Source organism: Hordeum vulgare, chromosome 4H (assembly GCF_904849725.1).
Source record: "Hordeum vulgare subsp. vulgare chromosome 4H, MorexV3_pseudomolecules_assembly, whole genome shotgun sequence".
NCBI lineage: Eukaryota > Viridiplantae > Streptophyta > Magnoliopsida > Poales > Poaceae > Hordeum > Hordeum vulgare.
The window spans coordinates 293019242-293037719 of NC_058521.1; the positions used below are offsets into that span (position 1 = coordinate 293019242).

General features: G+C 47.8%; 1 long non-coding RNA gene across 1 annotated transcript; it reads left to right on the forward strand.

Annotated features, from left to right (window-relative positions):
• Positions 1-13994: 13994 nt before the first annotated feature.
• LOC123446380 lies at positions 13995-15771 on the forward strand. The gene is made up of 3 exons (XR_006631341.1): positions 13995-14303; positions 14385-14500; positions 15192-15771. It is a non-coding gene; the product is annotated as an uncharacterized LOC123446380 (long non-coding RNA).
• The last annotated feature ends 2707 nt before the right edge of the window (positions 15772-18478 follow it).

Consider the following 18478-nt stretch of genomic DNA (forward strand, 5'->3'; position numbering starts at 1 on the left):
ACTGCTGTCGACTGCTTGCGTCGGCAGGCGTCTGAAGAACTTAGATTTTATATTGTTGAATTTGTCTGGCCGTCTCTTGGTGCTGACTGGCAGAAAACTTGCGAGATGGGGACAGCGTACGAGACTGTTAGGGCTGAAAAGGTTCAGTTTGCTGGTGAACTGGATGCGGCATTGGTTGCAATGGCTGGTATGAAGGATGTTCTGGCGGAACGAGAAAAGTCATTGGAGCATGCCCGTGAGGCAAACAAAGCATTGACTGCTGAAGTGGAGAGAATGAAGGCGCAAAGGAGCGAGCTGATGGGGCAGATGAAGACGCTGAATAGGCGGTGCATAGCACAGGAAAATTACGTCAGTGATTGGGCCCGGAAGATGATAGCGCTTCTGGGTGGTAAGTCTTGTTTTTCCGAGTGCTTGTGGACCGTGCATTTCATTCTGCGTTGACTGTTTGGTCGTCCTGTCTTTGCAGATTTTTGCATGGACGCTGAGGTTGAAACAGCTGACGTTGAACGGTTGATGCTTGAGAACATTCCACTCGGCAAGGACGCCACTCGAGATCTGCTCTGAGCGCACATTCGCTGGGCAAAGTTGGACCTTCCATCGGTCGACTGAGAGAAGTCATCGGCCGAATCGACAAGGATCTTTGGCCTGAAGACGAGTCTCGGCACGAGATGGAAGGCTTGATGAGTCGGCTGGAGGAGGTCCCGAACCAAGTGCAGTCATGGAAGAAGTCTGCGACTCGCTGTGGTGCGGACGTCGCTCTTTCTCTTGTCCGAGTGCATTGCAAGGAGGTGCGCGAAGACAAGCTGAAGGCATTGCAGGTCGTGAACACGAGAAAACATCGATTTGAAGACTTCATGGAGACCTTCCTTGAGAGCGCCACCCGCATCGCCGACGGGATCGACCTCGATACGTTCGTAGAGCCCGCCAGTCCCATCACCAGTCCTGACGACGCTTGAGAAAACTTTTACCTTGGTATGCCGAGTGTTGATTGTAATAAACTTTGGCCACTGCTGTTGGCCGTCACATTATTGGCTCGGTGTGGATAATCTTGATCGACACCAAGCCAACTATCCTTAGGTGAACTTTGAATTTGAATCGAACCGTGTGCTCTTCTTTTGCCAAAGAGTTGCTGATACGAATTTGGCTCGTGCTTTTGTTTGGCATTTCTTGGTGAAGCCAATGGCAAACATGCTGAGCATGTAATTGTCAGTTGTCTTGACATCTGCATGAGCCTCACTGAGGGTCTGCTGAGTTCCCGAGTGAACCTACAGGATACACTCGAAGGCAATAGAGTACTTAGGCGACTCCTGATCGCGGCTAAGTCTTCGAGTGCGGCTGTAAGGTCGTACTCGGAACGGGCTGTTACTCATGTAATTGTCAGTGGTCTTGACATCTACATGAGCCTCAATGAGGTTCTGCTACTCATGTAATTGTCAGTTGTCTTGACATCCACATGAGCCTCAATGAGGGTCTACTACTCATGTAATTGTCAGTGGTCTTGACATCCACATGAGCCTCAATGAGGGTCTGCTGAGTCCCCGAGTGTATCTGTAGGATACAGTCGAAGGAAGCTTTCTTATTTAAGCGATTCTTGACCGCAGTTAAGTCCTCGAGTGCGACGGTTAGTGCACGCTCTGAGAAAATTTGTACTTAGGCGATTCTTGATCGCAGCTAAGTCTCCGAGTGCGACGTTTAGTGCACACTCGGAGAATGTAAGTACTTAGGCGATTCTTGATCGCAGCTAAGTCCCCGAGTGCGACGTTTAGCACACACTCGGAGAAAGGTAGTACTTAGGCGATTCTTGATCGCAGCTAAGTCCCCGTGCGCGATGTTTAGTGCACACTCGGAGAAAGTCAGTACTTAGGCGATTCTTGATCGGAGCTAAGTCCCCGAGTGCGACGTTTAGTGTACACTCGGAGAAAATTTGTACTTAGGCGATTCTGGATCGCAGCTAAGTCCCCGAGTGCGACGCTTAGTGCACACTCGGAGAAAGTCAGTACTTAGGCGATTCTTGATCGCATGTAAGTCCCCGAGTGCGACGTTTAGTGCACACTCGGAGAAAGTGTGTACTTAGGCGATTCTAGATTGTAGCTAAGTCCCCGAGTGCGACGTTTAGTGCACACTTGGAGAAAGTTTGTACTTAGGCGATTCTGGATCGCAGCTAAGTCCTCGAGTGCGACGTTTAGTGCACACTCGGAGAAAGTTTGTATTTAGGCGATTCTGGATCGCAGCTAAGCCCCCGAGTGCGACGTTTAGTGCACACTCGGAGAAAGTTAGTACTTAGGCGATTCTTCATCGGGCGATTCTGGATCGCACCTAAGTCCTCGAGTGCGACGTTTAGTGCACACTCGGAGAAAGTTTGTATTTAGGCGATTCTGGATCGCAGCTAAGCCCCCGAGTGCGACGTTTAGTGCACACTCGGAGAAAGTTAGTACTTAGGCGATTCTTGATCGCAGCTAAGTCCCCGAGTGCGACGTTTAGTGCACACTCAGAGAAAGTTAGTACTTAGGTGATTCTTGATCGCAGCTAAGTCCCCGAGTGCGACATTTAGTGCACACTCGGAGAAAGTTTGTACTTCGGTGATTCTGCGTCGCAGCTAAGTCCCCCGAGTGCGACGTTTAGTGCACACTGGGAGAAAGTTAGTACTTAGGCGATTGTTGATCGCAGCTAAGTCCCCGAGTGCGACGTTTAGTGCACACTCGGAGAAATTTAGTACTTAGGCGATTCTTGATCGCAGCTAAGTCCCCGAGTGCGACGTTTAGTGCACACTCGGAGAAAGTTTGTACTTAGGCGATTCTGGATCGCAGGTAAGTCCCCGAGTGCGACGTTTAGTGCACACTCGGAGAAAGTTAGTACTTAGGCGATTCTTGATCGCAGCTAAGTCTTTTTTTTAGACCGGAGTCTGCGACCGCGGAAGCATTTTGAATCTGCAAAAACTCAATCTACTTTGTATTATTTCACCAATACTTGTTCTTTACATTGCTTCAGTCGACGGTCACAAGTAGAAACGCTTCAGGAGGTCTCCGTTCCATGCTCGCGGCTCGTCTATTTCCCTGTCGATGTTGTAGAGTCGGTATGCACCGTTGTTCAGCACCTTGGAGATGATGAAGGGTCCTTCCCAGGCGGGAGACAAATTATGAGGTCTCTGCTGATCCACTCGGAGCACCAGGTCGCCAGCTTGGAATGTACGACTCCTGACGTGTCGCGCGTGGAAGCGCCGCAGATCTTGTTGATAAATTGTTGAGCGAGTTAGTGCCATCTCGCGCTCCTCCTCTAGAAGATCCGCTCCGTCTTGCCTTGCTTGTTCCGCTTCAGCTTCGGAGAAGAGTTCGACTCGTGGAGCATTGTGGAGCAAGTCACTCGAAAGGACTGCTTCTGCTCCATAAACGAGGAAGAACGGTGATCGCCCTGTAGATCTGTTCGGGGTTGTGCGGAGACCCCAAAGCACTGAAGGTAGCTCGGTGACCCAGGCGCCAGCGGCATGTCCCACCTCTCGCAGGAGTCGGGGCTTCAAACCTTGCAGAATAAGTCCATTCGCCCGCTCTGCTTGTCCGTTTGTTTGAGGATGCGCCACAGATGCAATATCCACTCGGATACCTTGGCTTGCACAGAAACCTTTGAATCTGTCCGAGTCAAAGTTTGTCCCGTTGTCCGTGATTATGCTGTGAGGTACCCCGAATATGGAGATGATGTCCCTGACAAACTTGATGGCTGCTAGGGCGTCGAGCTTCTTGATGGGCTTGGCTTCAATCCATTTTGTGAACTTGTCGACTACCACCAACAGATGTGTGTATCCTCCTTGGCCTATCCTGAATGGACCGACTGTATCTAATCCCCATACCGCAAACGGCCAAACAAGAGGGATTGTCTTCAACGCAGATGTTGACTTGTGGGACTTGTTGGAGTAGAACTGACAACCTTCACATCGGTCGACCATATCTTTAGCCATTTCGTTTGCCTGTAGCTAGAAGAAGCCAGCTCTGAATGCTTTGGCGACGATTCCTCTTGAAGAGGCGTGATGACCGCAGGTTCCCGAGTGAATTTCTTCCAGGATCAACTATCCCTCCTCCGGGGAGATGCATCATTGAAGAACGCGTGAAACGCTTTCCTTGTACAACTGGCCATCGATGACAGTGAACGATTTCGACCTGCAGACTTTCTGCCTGGCCTGGACTTCGTCTTCTCGTAACTCCTGCCTCAGGATATATGTGATGATCGGCACAGTCCAATCGGGGATGCCAGCAAGAATCTCCATGGTCAGATCAACAACATCAGGTACGTCGACTTCAGTCGGATTTGTCAAGCTCTTTGGTTGTATTGGTTCCTCTGTGAAAGGATCTTCTTTAACTGAGGGAAGGTGGAGGTGCTCGAGGCAGACGTCACTCGGGACTGGTCTCCGAGTGGATCCGAGTTTTGCCAACTCATCAGCTGCTTGGTTCTTCAGTCGCGGAACATGGTGGAGTTCTAGACCTTCAAACTTCTTCTCGAGCTTCGTCACTGCATTGCAGTATGTGGTCATGGTGCGGTTCCTGACGTCCCACTCTTTCATCACTTGATTAACCACCAAATCCGAATCCCCGTAGACCATCGGGCGACGGACGCCGAGTGTGATGGCCATGCGCAGTCCATAAAGGAGAGCTTCATACTGTGCCTCATTGTTGGAGGAATCAAAGTGTATTTGCAGCACATACTTGAGTTTGTCGCCCTTTGGCGATACGATCACAATGCCAGCGCCGGAGCCATTCAACATCTTGGACCCATCGAAGAACATCGTCCAATGAGCCGAGTAGATGTGGGTCGGTTGCTGTTGTTCTACCCATTCTGCTATGAAGTCAGCCAGAGCTTGAGACTTTATAGCTTTCTTTGCCTCGAACTTGATATCACAGTACAACATCTCCATTGCCTACTTTGCCACTCGGCCCGATGCATCCCAATTGTGGAGGATTTCCGACAACGGAGCATCAGAAACGACAGACACCGAGTGGTCTTGGAAATAGTGAGCCACCTTCTTCGCAGTCATGTAAATCCCGTAGATAAGTTTTTGATAGTGGGGATACCTCTGCTTGGAAGGGGTCAGGACTTCAGAGACGTAATACACTGGCCGCTGAACTTTGTATGCTTTTCCTTCTTCTTCTCGTTCGAGTGTAAGAACAGTGCTCACGACTTGATTTGTAGCTGCGATATATAGAAGAAGGGGCTCTTTACTGAGCGGAGCAGTAAGAACCGGCTGGGTGGAAAGTAGCACTTTGAGGTCGTCGAACGCAACTTGGGCTTCATCTGTCCACTCGAAAGTATCTGATTTCTTAACGAGTCGGTACAGACGGAGTGCTTTCTCGCCGAGTCGACTGATAAACATGCTCAAAGCCGCTAGGCAACCTGTGAGCCGATGAACATCGTGAATTCTGACCGGCCTCTCCATTCGGACGATGGTCCCGATCTTTTCGGGGTTGACATCGATCCCTCGTTCGGAAACGAAGAAACTGAGTAACTTTCCGCTGGGAACGCCGAATGAACACTTAGCGGGGTTGAGCTTGATATCATACCTACGAAGGTTGGCGAGTGTTTCTGCCAAGTCAGTCAGCAGGTCGGAACCTTTGCGTGACTTGACTACGATATCATCCATATACGCCTCCACATTTCGACCGATCTGGTCGAGAAGGCATTTTTGGATCATGCGCATAAAGGTTGCTCCTGCATTCTTCAAACTAAATGGCATAGTGATGTAGCAGAAGCACCCGAATGGGGTGATGAAGGTTGTTTTTAATTCATCGGGGCCATACAGACGGATCTGATGATAGCCCGAGTAGGCATCAAGAGATGAAAAACGCTCGCAACCCGCAGTCGAATCGACAATTTGATCGATGCGGGGGAGCGGAAAATGGTCTTTCGGGCAGACCTTATTGAGATGCTTCCAGTCGATGCACATTCGGAGCGACTTGTCCTTCTTGGGCACCATGACAACATTAGCGAGCTACTCGGAGTGGTGAACCTTGCGAATGAAGTTGGCTGCCAAAAGTTTGGCCACCTCTTCCCCGATTGCCTTCCTCTTGTGCGCGGCGGACCGACGCAGACGTTCTCGGACAGGTCGAGTAGTGGGATCTACATGCAGTCGGTGCTCAGCCAATTCCCTGGGTACACCTGGCATATCAGAGGGTTTCCATGCGAAGATGTCCCAGTTCTTACGGAGGAATTGGGTGAGCTCGGCTTCCTATTTAGGATCGAGGGTGGTGGAAATGTTCGTCGGGGAAATAGTGTCGTCCGTCGGGTGGATGCTGACCTTCTTCGTCTCTCCCGCCGACTGGAATGCGGACTCCGAAGCTGGCTTCTTCGAACGCATCAAGTCAGCGGGGTCGACTGTTTTCTTGTACTCGTCAAGCTCGAGGACGGCCATCTGCTGGTCGGCAATTCTTGATCCCTGCTGCAGACACTCCTCAGCCCGCTGTCAATTGCGTGTGATGGTGATCACACCTTTCAGGCCTGGCATCTTCAGCTTCAGGTATACGTAACATGGACGGGCCATGAAACGCGCATACGCCGGGCGGCCCAGAATTGCATGGTAAGCGCTCTTGAAGTCCACCACCTCGAACGTCAGCTTTTCCTTGCGGAAGTTCTTGTCGGAGCCGAAAACGACGTCCAACGCGATCTGGCCGAGTGACTTGGCCTTTCGTCCAGGGATGACTCCATGGAACTGCATGCTACTCTCGCTGAGTTTGGACATCGGAATGCCCATCCCCTTGAGACTGTCGGCGTACATGATGTTCAAGCCACTACCGCCGTCCATGAGGACTTTGCGCAGTCGGGCTCCTTCTACCACCGGGTCGACGACCAGAGCCTGTCTCCCTGGGGTGGGTACGTGTGCTGGATGATCCGACTGGTCAAAGGTGATCGTAGTCTGAGACCATTTGAGGAACTTGGGGTTGGTAGGGGTGGCCATGTTCACCTCCCTGTTCACCAGCTTCAGTCGACTCTTGCTCTCAACGTCAGCAGAAATCATCAGTGTTGCATGAACTTGGGGGAACGGATCCTCCTTATCCTCCTCATCCTGTTCATTGTCCTTTTCACTCAGTTACCCTTCGCCGAATCCCTGGATCAGGAGGCGACATTGCCGAGTGGTATGCCTCGGATATATGACGTTGCCCTCTTCATCCATCTTCGTATGAATCGAACATGGCTGGTCCAGGATGGGATTGTTGAACTGCTTCTCCTTGGGGGTGAACTGAGCCTTCCCTTGCCTTTGAACTTGGCGTTGGTAACAACTGCAACTTCTGCCTACGGAGTGGACGGAGCTTTTTGCTTCTGCTTCCGAGTGTTACTCCCATCTCCGTCGGCGACTGTTTTGTGCTTGCCTCTTCGGATGTGGTCCTCTTCTTCACCATTTGCATAGCGTGTCGCTATCTCCATCATCTTGCTCATGGAGATGTCGCCTGTTCGGCCGAACTTCAGGTACAGATCCCTGTACCGCACGCCTGCCTTGAAGGCGCAGATTGCTTGGTGTTCTGTGACGTTTTCCACCGTGTGGTAGAGGGTCGTCCAATGCTGAATGAAATCGCGCAGGGGCTCATTCTGCTTCTGGACACAGTGCTGGAGCTCCACAAGGCCAGCGGGCGCTTGAACGTCCCCTCGAAGGTCCTGATGAACACTCGGGCCAGATCTGCCTAGCTGTAGATGCTTGAGGGGGCCAACTGGTTCAGCCACGCTCGCGCCGAGCCGTAGAGCATCACAGGAAGGTGCTTCATGGCGACGTGGTCGTCCCCCCCTCCGATCTGGACTACCACTCGGTAATCATCCAACCACGTTTCTGGCTTGGACTCTCCTATAAACTTGCCGATCCCCGTCGCCAATTGGAAGTTGGGAGGGATGTCAGCCGAACGGATTGCTCGACTGAAACACTCGGGACCAGAAACGATGGTCCTGCTTCCACTCGGACGGTCAATATCGTAACCATCGTGGTGGGCTTGGCCCCTGTCGACCCTTCGCTGGGCGATATGCCCTCTCACGTCAGGCCTTGGGTCGTAAGTGTCACCGATTGAACGCCGATCATCATGATGTCGGGGCCCGTAAGGCCCACCCCGCGGAGGGGTGCGTGAGCGGCGACGATCTTCGGGATTTATGGAACGGCTGCCTCCCCTGTGTCGCTGAGGAGAACCAGGGCTGTGAACTGCCCGATGCGTATTCGCATGAACAGAACTATTGTGGATCCTGTTGTGCGACTGGGAGACCGCCGAATTTTGCTGCTGCGCCGTGTGCAATAGGGCGCGGATTTGCTCGATCCCCCTGCTAGCCTCTGAATCAGTCGGCTGAAGGGAATGGGCTATCTTGGCAGCCACAGCCAAGTTGAGGATGGGTGTGCGGAACAACTCCACGTTGCTACGCCGAGTGTGCCGACTGGCAGAACGGCGAGGTGGACGGCGAGCGCCGGATGTTTCGCCGATCTCGTGCTCGTTACGGCCAGCTTGACGGGGACCTTCATGAGAGTTGGCCATGTGTACTTCTGCTGCAGGCCCGCAACCCACGTACTCGGAAGGAAACTTAGTCGGAACCGAGTCCGAGCGCTGGGACGGCGGGGCAACCACAACCGACTCTAGGACCGCCACTTGTGAAGACGCGTTCTGGCGCGCCTGGGCATGTTGCACCCAACGCTGGAGCCGCGGACGGCGGGACCACTTGTTGCGGCGCGTGGCGGCAGTGTAGGTCGACACCGGGGCCGACTGCTGGAGAAGAAGAATGCCGCGGGCGCCGGCACGGAAGTGCGTAGCCCCGCGGCGGGGAAGCGCCTCGTCGTCGAGAAGGGCGTCCCGAAGCCATGCCGAATCATTGACGATGAAGGAGAGAGCACCGAAGAGGATCTCGTGACCCATGCTCGAATCTCCACCGGACGACATGACGAAACGATGTAGTCGCAAACTCGCCGGAAGTCTCTTAGACGACAGCCCCACGGTGGGCGCCAACTGTCGTGGGTATAAGTCTGACAGTAGATGTGTAGGGTACGAAAGGATGGGCAGAGCCTTAGCTACGGCGAGGTTGTATGAGTTCAGGCCCCTCTGCGGTGGAGGTAATAGCCCTACGTCTCAGTGCTCTGGGAGCTTGTTGTCGAGTGGAATATAGAATACAGTGATTTTCCAACCCCCACACCAGTGGGGGGAGGGTTGCTTATATAGAGTGCTCTGCCCTCCACAACTGTTCGGTGCACAGGGGTGGAGTAGTGGCGAGTAAATGCCTACGTTACAGGTAACGTATGTCTTAAATGCTAATAAAGGCACTTGGAAATGTATGACTGTTTCCCTCCAAGGGGGGTTACGATGAACAGAGTGGAATCCAGTCGGTTAGTTTGATATTCTCCGAATGCTCGTCTCCGACTGGATGGTCGAGGATCTGTTACCGACTGGATGATGGGAACTCCTTAGTTCAGTCGGAACTGACTAAGGGCCCTGTCCCTTATGAGGGGTAGTCCTTGGGTAGGACCTACAGCGCAGGCCTATGACCCTACCCTAGGACTATAACCCCAGCAACCACAGATGGAGGATCTGATGTTGGCAGTGGAGACCGCAGCACGAGAGGCGCTCGTACGACTCCGCGACATCCTTCCCGAGATGGCTGATGAGCTAGCTACTCGTCACCTACCCTTCGTTAAGGACGGGGTAGACAGGAGTTGGACACTCAACCCATCTTCCGAGGACGGGACGCCACTGAGGTTTCAGACCACTTCAGTTTCTCCTCCAACACTTTGACGCAACTTTTGATCAAGGAGTCAACTAAGATTCGTCGAGAGCTGCATGAAGTCAAGGATCTTCTTCGCACGGAGAAGATGAAGAACCGCAAGGTGAAAAAGGAAGGAGCACCCGAAGGACCACCTGGTTTTGCTTTTCGAGGAGGAATACCACCGCTTCAGGCCACTCCTCTTCAGAGTCGTCGCCTGACTGCGGAAGAGTTCACCGAACTCTTCGCTACCTCGCCACCCAAGAGATGTCGTGATGGTTCGCTTCCTTCTCCTACCCCTTCAAAGAAGGGAAGTACTAATGAAGATGAAGATGAAGACGAAGATCCCATAGTACCCACTTATGAGACCGCACAGTCCGCCGCTTAGCATTAGTAGCGTAGGCAATTAGGAGTTACTCCCCGAGGATTCGAGTTCACGAATCGGTTCAGTGAACCACGAGTGTTGTGTAAGCATGTTGGATGCAAGTCGCATTCTGCCTTAGGAAGCTTGTGAGCGACTACATCGCTTGTTTTAAACTAATGCATTAGCTTTCCAAAATCCTTTGGCTTAAATTTTTTTCACACTAGCACAACACCAGACCCCTCTTTACTAGAGCATCATCCGTTATGATTCTGCCAGTGCAGCAAATTGACATGTCTACTCCCCTGACAGGATGGTGAATGCTACTCGCAACAACACCTTCGGCAACCCCGGCTCTACCTCTTCAGGTCAGCAGCAGGGAAACGGAGGGGAAGCTCAAGCTGGAGATCACCACGAGCAGCAAGACAATGTTCCACCACCACTGCCTCCTCCCGAAAGCTTGACTATGGCTCAGTTCCTTCAAGCTCTTCAAGAGGAACGTTAAGCCAACAATGCTGCCATTCAGCAGCTGGCTCAAACCTTGGTGAACAACCCACCGCAGAACGGGAATGGCAATGGTCGCTCTACTCTCTCGGAGTTCATGCGAACTACGCCACCCATATTCACGGAGACGACTAAACCATTGGATGCCGATGACTGGATCCGTACTATACATCGAAGACCTCCTCGCACTGGTCAAATGCACTGATGATCGTGAGAAGGCCCTCTATGCTTCTCACTGTCCAGCATCACCATTATGGTCTCTATGCTTCACTTCTATCGTTATGTCTTGTTACCTACCACTTGTTTTTCAAACCTCCAAAAATGCCATCATAAGCCACTAACCTTCCACATCCGAGCAAACCATTGTTTGGCTAAGTTACCGCTTGATCAACCCTTTTTATCGTGTTGCTAGTTGCAGGTGCAGGTTGCTCCATGTATTAACATGGATATCTTGGGATATCACAATATTATTGCTATTTAATGTAATGCACATGTATACTTGGTAAAAGGTGGAAGTCTTGGCCTTTTGCTCGGTGTTTTGTTCCACCTTTGCCGCCCTAGTTACTTGTGTACCGGTGTTATGTTCCATATTGAGGGCTCCTAACATGCTTGGAGTTTTTATGGGGACCCCTTGATTATTCGTTTTGGGATAAAACTCTTCTAGCAAGGCCCAACTTTGGTACTAAATTTGCCTAATAACTAATAAACTGCATAGGGAGTAATTAACTTATGGATAATTAATCAACCCTCGGTCGAGTGCTTCTCATGAGTGTTTGTGCAAAACAAAGCCACTTGCGAGGCCACCCCGGGGCAACTCTAGGGATTTCTATGAGGCCGCCTTATGTAGTGATCGTCTGGTCGTGTCCTGAGAACAAGATGCGTGACTCCTATCGGGTTCATCGACACGTCGGGCGGCCTTGCTGGAGTTGTTTTACCTTTCTCGAATAACTTGTGCATGGGATTCTGAGGATACTTTGGATATCTTGACGTTGAGGTTTTCCATGCAGCTTGTGGCTAGTTTGTGATGGATTAGTTGGAGCACCCCTATCATTCTGAGAGCCGTGTCCGTGGTTATGTGGCAAGTTGGAAATTTGTTTAACACCCGGTCATAGCAAACTTCAAGTAAGCTCAAATAAAATACACCAACCGTGTGCATAACCATGACCGTCTCTTCTTGTGAGGTTTGAACCAAGAAGGGAACACGGTTTGGTTATGATTGACTCGTAAGTAGGTGCTCAGGGTCACTTCTTGATCATTATTAGTTGATGTCCGTTTATGCGTAGATCACTCTTCTTATTCTTGTACTCTTATGTTATACACTCAAATAAATGCTTAGTGCTTGCTGCAATCTCACCACTTAACCATGCCTCACCCATTATGCTTTGCCAGTCTTGATATATTTGGAAATGAGATTGTTGAGTCCCTGTGGCTCACAGATTACTACAACAATAGTTGCAGGTACAGGTAAAGTGATATTTTGACGTGAGCGTGATGATTGTTCTATTTGGAGTTTCTTCGTCTTCTTCTTCTAAGTGGAACATATGATGGGTTCCAGGCCCGCAGCGTGGGATTATCCAGGCTGGATGTTGCTTTTATCGTTTGATTTCATTCGTAGTCGGACACTACTCTTCTATATGGTGATTGAATGTATGCTTATTTTGAGATGGTAATGATTTAGCTTGTGGCAAGTGTAAGCACATTCCATTTACTCATCTCCTAGTTACATGTACTTGTAACGATACCCAGTCTTGAGAAACAACGAGATGCACTTCTATCCCTATCGAGGCCCTTGAGACAAAGTAGGGATAGGACCGCATCTTGGGCGCTACATCGATGCTAGGAATTATTCCCTTGAATGTTGTGTTACTGGGTTTGGTTCTTGATGGACCGGTACCCATTTTTCTCATTGTGTCTTCGTAAATCAGATTGTGGCTGTTGCCTCCGTCCATAAGGACTCTAGTGAGATGGTACCCATCGTTAATGGGGTCTAATTCCACGGCCGCCGAGCCCCCATGCTGAATACTGGTTGGGTGATTCATGTGATCAAAAGTGATTGTACATGCCGACCACGGATTATACTTTGGAGCTATTGCATCTATGGCGTACACGTCATGAAGTGCATATTCCTTTCCTTTTTGGGATATGTTTAGCACAGATCATGTTCACGGCTTTCACCTTAGGAGGAAATTGCTTTTGGCTTCCATTGTTTGGCCTGCGAGGTTCTTCGTCATCCTTGCTACGGGGACTCTTGCCCTAGTCCTCGGCTATATTTTTGCTTGCTTGTTTGATTACCCAATAGTTACGGTTGGTATGAGTGGCGGGCTTATTTTGAGTGTCGTGGCTTTGGCAGGGCGTTTGTAACACCCTCAAATTTTTAATTAGGAATTTTAATATTTTATTTATTTTCAAAGAGAGTTATTGAAATTTTTATAAAAACCTATTTTTGGAATATTTTGAAAACTTTATCTTGAGAAAAACTTCTTATGATATTTCTTGACATAACTTCTCATTTGGCAAGAGTTCCTACATGATTCTTTCATGAGAAAAAATTCATTGTGAGAATTTTCCTTCTTATTTTATTTGAAAATTACCAATGGGTTTATGCTCAAGTTTGCTCTCTAAAATTTTCACTCATTTCTTCCCTCTCCCTACTGTCAAAGTTTTCATTTCAAACATCCTCGTGCATCCTCGGGGCATCTTTTAAAACAGTTACCCAAAGTTTTTGAGGTGTTTATTATTTTTATCTATTTTTAGATGACTCAAGGAATTCTCTGTAATCGTTTTTGGACCCCGAAAATTTGCAAAGGAAACTATAGTTTCCCTGAGCTTTTGACCCCAAGTAAGCTATCCATCATAGCCCTAGGTACCCTCAACCTTGTTCGCCAAAACCTATTTGTTCTTCAGTTCAATTTTTTCAAAATCTATTAGATTGAAATTTGATAAAAACACATCTTCCTGAACTTCAGAAATTCTACGAAAAATCAGCAAACCTCTAGGAGCACCAGCAGACCACCCCTCCAAGTTTCAATCCAATAACAATTTTCTAAGTCCGACTGGCATATGGTCAAACAAGTGGCGTGCATAGTTTTAGAAATTGTCACGTTCAGTGATAATCTCAACAGTGCGCTCGTTGGACCCTTGCTCACTGTGCCCCCTTCCTATCCAGTGTGCCGCATGGTCCTTTGGACGGGTCTAGCCATCGGTGATTAGCTGGCCTATTGACGCCGGCCTCAACCGCGGCGACAGTGACACCCGCTGCGGCCACAAGAGGCCACCGCTAAAAGCCGGTGCCACCTAGCACCGCCCAAGCCTCTAGAGGCCCCCACGTGTGCGTACCCTACCCTGCATGCGGTGCAGCACTATCATTGTGGCATGAGTACATAGCACGCCATCTACAGCTGCCGCGCTCGTGAGCGTGTTCCGACAAGTGGCGGTGTTACTGTTGAATAGAGCTCGCTTTGGAGCAAAATGGAACCACTCGAGCTTGTTGTAGCCGTCCCCGCCACCGTCAGAACATGCAGATCCTCTAGCTCGTCATGATCAGCACCGGAGCTAGCTCCATCACGGCACTCCCCTCGCCCGCCTATGAATAGAGTACCCCCGAGCCACTCTCCAACCCAGCACCACTCGACCACACTGCAGTGCCACACCGAGCCTCTCGGAGGGCATCGGGAGGGTATTCTTCCCCGTGTCTAGCCACCCTGATCCACCTCGGGCTCCGACTAAATTAGCCCTAGTGAGCGTGCGTCCACAACCCTAGCTTGGGCAGTAACCCCCTAGAGTACCCACATCTCTGACGCCCATTCAAATTTGACGGTCACAGGTCTCTCCGGCGGGATTAACGTGCACCGGAAGCCGGCGTCCGCTAGAGTGGAAGTTGCCGTCGACGTGGTGCTTGCAGACGACCCCTTCCACTACCCACCCTCGCAGAAGGTCCCTGTGAGTGCGCATGTTCCCTTTTCTCTCTCATGTTTGCAGTGGACCTTCGACAGTGACCATCGCAAGCTCTCTGTCGTTGGTGCCAAATTTCAAACCTGACATGGGTGGCCCACTGTCAGGATTCTTTTATTTTCAAACCATTTTTTCAAAGGGTATTTGAGTAGAAGGCATTTTATTCTCTGGCTTCCGCAGTCTAACTGAAATGTTTTCTTCCATTCTGAGTCTAGCCCTGGGTAACATTTTGTTTATCATAGATAAGTCCTTAGTTTTAGTTTCTTTATAAAAATGAAACTAAAAAGGTTTTTGAGTTGATTATTTTTCTGAAAATTTTGTTCTATTGTCTAGTATTTTGTAATATTTATTCAAAAATATTTTGGGACAACTTTTATATGCGCTTGGTATTTACATTAGAATTCGATATTTGTGTGACGTAGATACCGAAGGAGGAGACGCTGTCGTCAACTTTGCTGAGCTAGCTTTCGACTACGTTGATCCACGCAAGCATGTTTGAACATTTGATGTGATGTTTGCTGACATGATTGCTTGATAAACTTGTTGCATATGAAATTTATAGCATGACACATTGATACGTCCATTTTGCATCATGTTTTGTTACTATTATTTATAGTGTTTTATGCATTTTTACACTTGGTGGAGTAATTCTAATGCTTTTTCTCTCATAATGTGCAAGGTTTACATCAAGTGGGAGAATGCCAGCAGATGGAATTCTGGACCTGAAAAAGCTACGTAACAGATACCTATTTTGCACATCTCCAATTGGTCTAAAAATTTATTGAGATCTATTTTATAACAAATAAAAAATATTGGAGCGAAGAAGTACGGGACGGGGGCTACCTAGTGCCCACTAGACACTAGGGAACGTGACGCCCCCTAGCGCAGCTTGACGTCTAGTGGCCCCCTTGGCACACCTCTGGCGATCATCTTCTGGTATAAATACTCCTTTCCCCTGAAAATTAAAGAGGAGGATTTTCGGGACGAAGCGTCGCCGTCTTGAGGTGGAACTTGGGCAGGAGAACATTTGCCCTCCGGTGGAGCGATTCCACCGAAGGAACTTCCCTCTCAAAGGGGGAAATCAATGCCATCGTCATCACCAACAACCCTATAATCTTGGGGAGGCCAATATCCATCAACATCTTCATCATCACCATCTCCTCTAAAAACCCTAGTTAATCTCTTTGACTCTATCTTGTACCGGAACCTCGGATTGGTACCTGGGGTGTGACTAGTAGTGTTGATTACATCTTTAGTTGATGCTTTATGGTTTATTTGGTGGAAATCATATGTTCAGATCCAGTATGCTATTTAATACCTCTTTGATCATGAACACATTTATCACTTATGAGTAACTACTTTTGTTCTTGAGGCCATGTGAGAAATCATGTTGGAAGTAGTCATGTGAAGTTGATATGCATTCAATATTTTGATGTTATGAATGTTGTGATTCCCTTAGTGGTGTTATGTGAACATCGACTACATAACACTTCATCATCTTTGGCCCTAAGGGTATGCATTATGGAGTAGTAATTAGAGGGTGGGTTGCGGGAGTTGCATAAACTGAAAACCCAGTCTATGCACTACTTTGCAAGGGGCTAATTAGGATACCTAAGTTCGATCTTATGGTTAGAACTTATTCTTAATACTTTTCTCGTGGTTGCGGATGCTTCTGGGGGGGGGGGGGGGTTAATCATAAGTGGGAGGTTTGTTCAAGTAAGATCAGAACCCAAGCACCAGTCCACACACAAATCAAATTATCAAAATACCGAACGCGAGTTAACCCAACATGACGAAAAGTGACTAGATGAAATTCCTGTGTGTCATCAAGAATGCTTTGCCTATTATAAGAAATTGTTCTGGCCTGTCCTTTGCCACAAAAGGATTGGGATACCTTGCTATGCCTATTGTTACTATTGCTACTTGTCACTTGTTATAGTTATCTTGCTATCAAACAACTTGTTACCGCTATTTCAATACCTGCGGAAATTACTTTGTTGAAAACCACTTGTCATTTCCTTCCGCTCCTCTTTGGGTTCGACACTCTTACTTATGGAAAGGACTAAAATTGACCCCCTATACTTGTGGGTCATTAAGACTCTTTTCCTGCGTTGTTGTCAGGGAGTGAAGCACCCGTGCTAAGCGGAATTTCGTAACGGAAAATTTATATAATGTGCTGAAATTTACTATTACTTGTCATTATGGAAAGTAATCCTTTGAGGGGTTTATTTGGGGTATCTTCACCTCGACCGAAAACACCAATATTTGGTGCTTTTACCTTTTTTTGTAGTGGTCTCCTGGTATTTTTTTGAAACGCCTGCCTTGTGCTCAACCTGCTGAACCTACCAAAAATGTTTATTATGAAATTCCGTCGGGTATGATAGAGAAACTGCTAGCTAATCCTTATGCAGTAGATGAAAGAAAACATCCTCATATGCACCTAATCTATGTGGATGAAGTTTCTGGATTATTTAAGCTTGCAGATTTATCTTGATATGAAGTCAAGAAGAAGATTTTCCCTTTATCCTGGGGGGGGAGCATTAACATGGTATAGTCTATGTGATGATACATGATCTTGGAACTGTAATCAATTGCAGTTGGACTTCCACCAAAAATTTATCCTATGCATCTTGTTCATCGTGATCGGAATTTTATCTATAATTTTTGGCTTCGTGAAAGTGAAAGTATCGCTCTAGCTTGGGGAAGGCTGAAGTCAATGTTATATTCATGCCCCAATCATGAGCTCTCGAGAGAAATTAGTGTTCAGAATTTTTATGCTTGGCTTTCTCTTAATTGTCAAACCATGCTCGATACTTCTTGCTCTGGTTCTTTTATGAAGAAGACTATTGAACTCAGGTGTGATCTTTTAGAAAGAATTAAACGTAACTCTAAAGATTGGGAGCTCAGCAAAGGTAAAGAGTTAGGTATAAAACTTAAGTTTGATTGTGTTAAATCTTTTATGAATACTGATGCTTTCAATGATTTTAGCACTAAGTATGGACTTGACCGTGAGATAGTAGCCTCATTCTGTGAAACCTTTGCTTCTCATGATGATCTCCCTACAAAGAAATTGAAGCACCAATTAAAGTTTAGGCTGAAACTATCATTTACAATGTTGACCCAGTCGTGCCTACTGCTTATATCGAGAAACCACCTTTCCCTCTTAGGATAAATGAACATGCTAAAGCTTCAACTATGGTTAATAGAGGTTATGTCAGAATAACCAAACCCTATGAGAAAATCAAAGTAGAGCCTAGTACTTCTATCGTTAAAGATCTATTGGTGGAGAATATTGATGGACATGTTATTTATTTCTGTAATGAAGCTGCTAGAATTGACAAACCCGATACTAAAGATAAGAATAGACCTGTTGTTGGCATCCCTGTCGTTTCAGTCAAAATATGAGATCATTGCTAACATGGTTTAAGTGATATGGGTGCTAGTGTTAGTGATATCCTTTTCACCTTATATCAAAAAATTATGCAATAGAACCCGCTAAGATAGAAGACATAGATGTTACTATTAAACTTGCTAATAGAGACACCATCACACCACTTGGGATTGTTAGAGATGTTGTAGTCTTGTGTGGAAAAGGAAAATACCCTACTGATTTTCTAGTACTTGGCTCGCCATAAGATAATTTGTTCCCATAATATTTGGTAGACCCATCTTGAACACTGCCAATGCTCAAACAGAGTGCAAAAGGAAACTGTCAATGTTAATTTAGGTGGTATGTCTCATGAGTTTCATTTCTCCATGTTTAGTAAGGAACCCCATGACAAAGAATTGCCAAGTAAAGATGGAGTAATTGGTCTTGATTCTATTGACATACCTCCTACTGATCCATTAGAACAATATTTGCTAGACCATGAAAATAATATGAATATCCATGAAAGAAATGAACTAGATAATATGTTCTTTAAGAAAAAAACTATCCTTAAATAGAACATTCTCGTTGAAACTCTA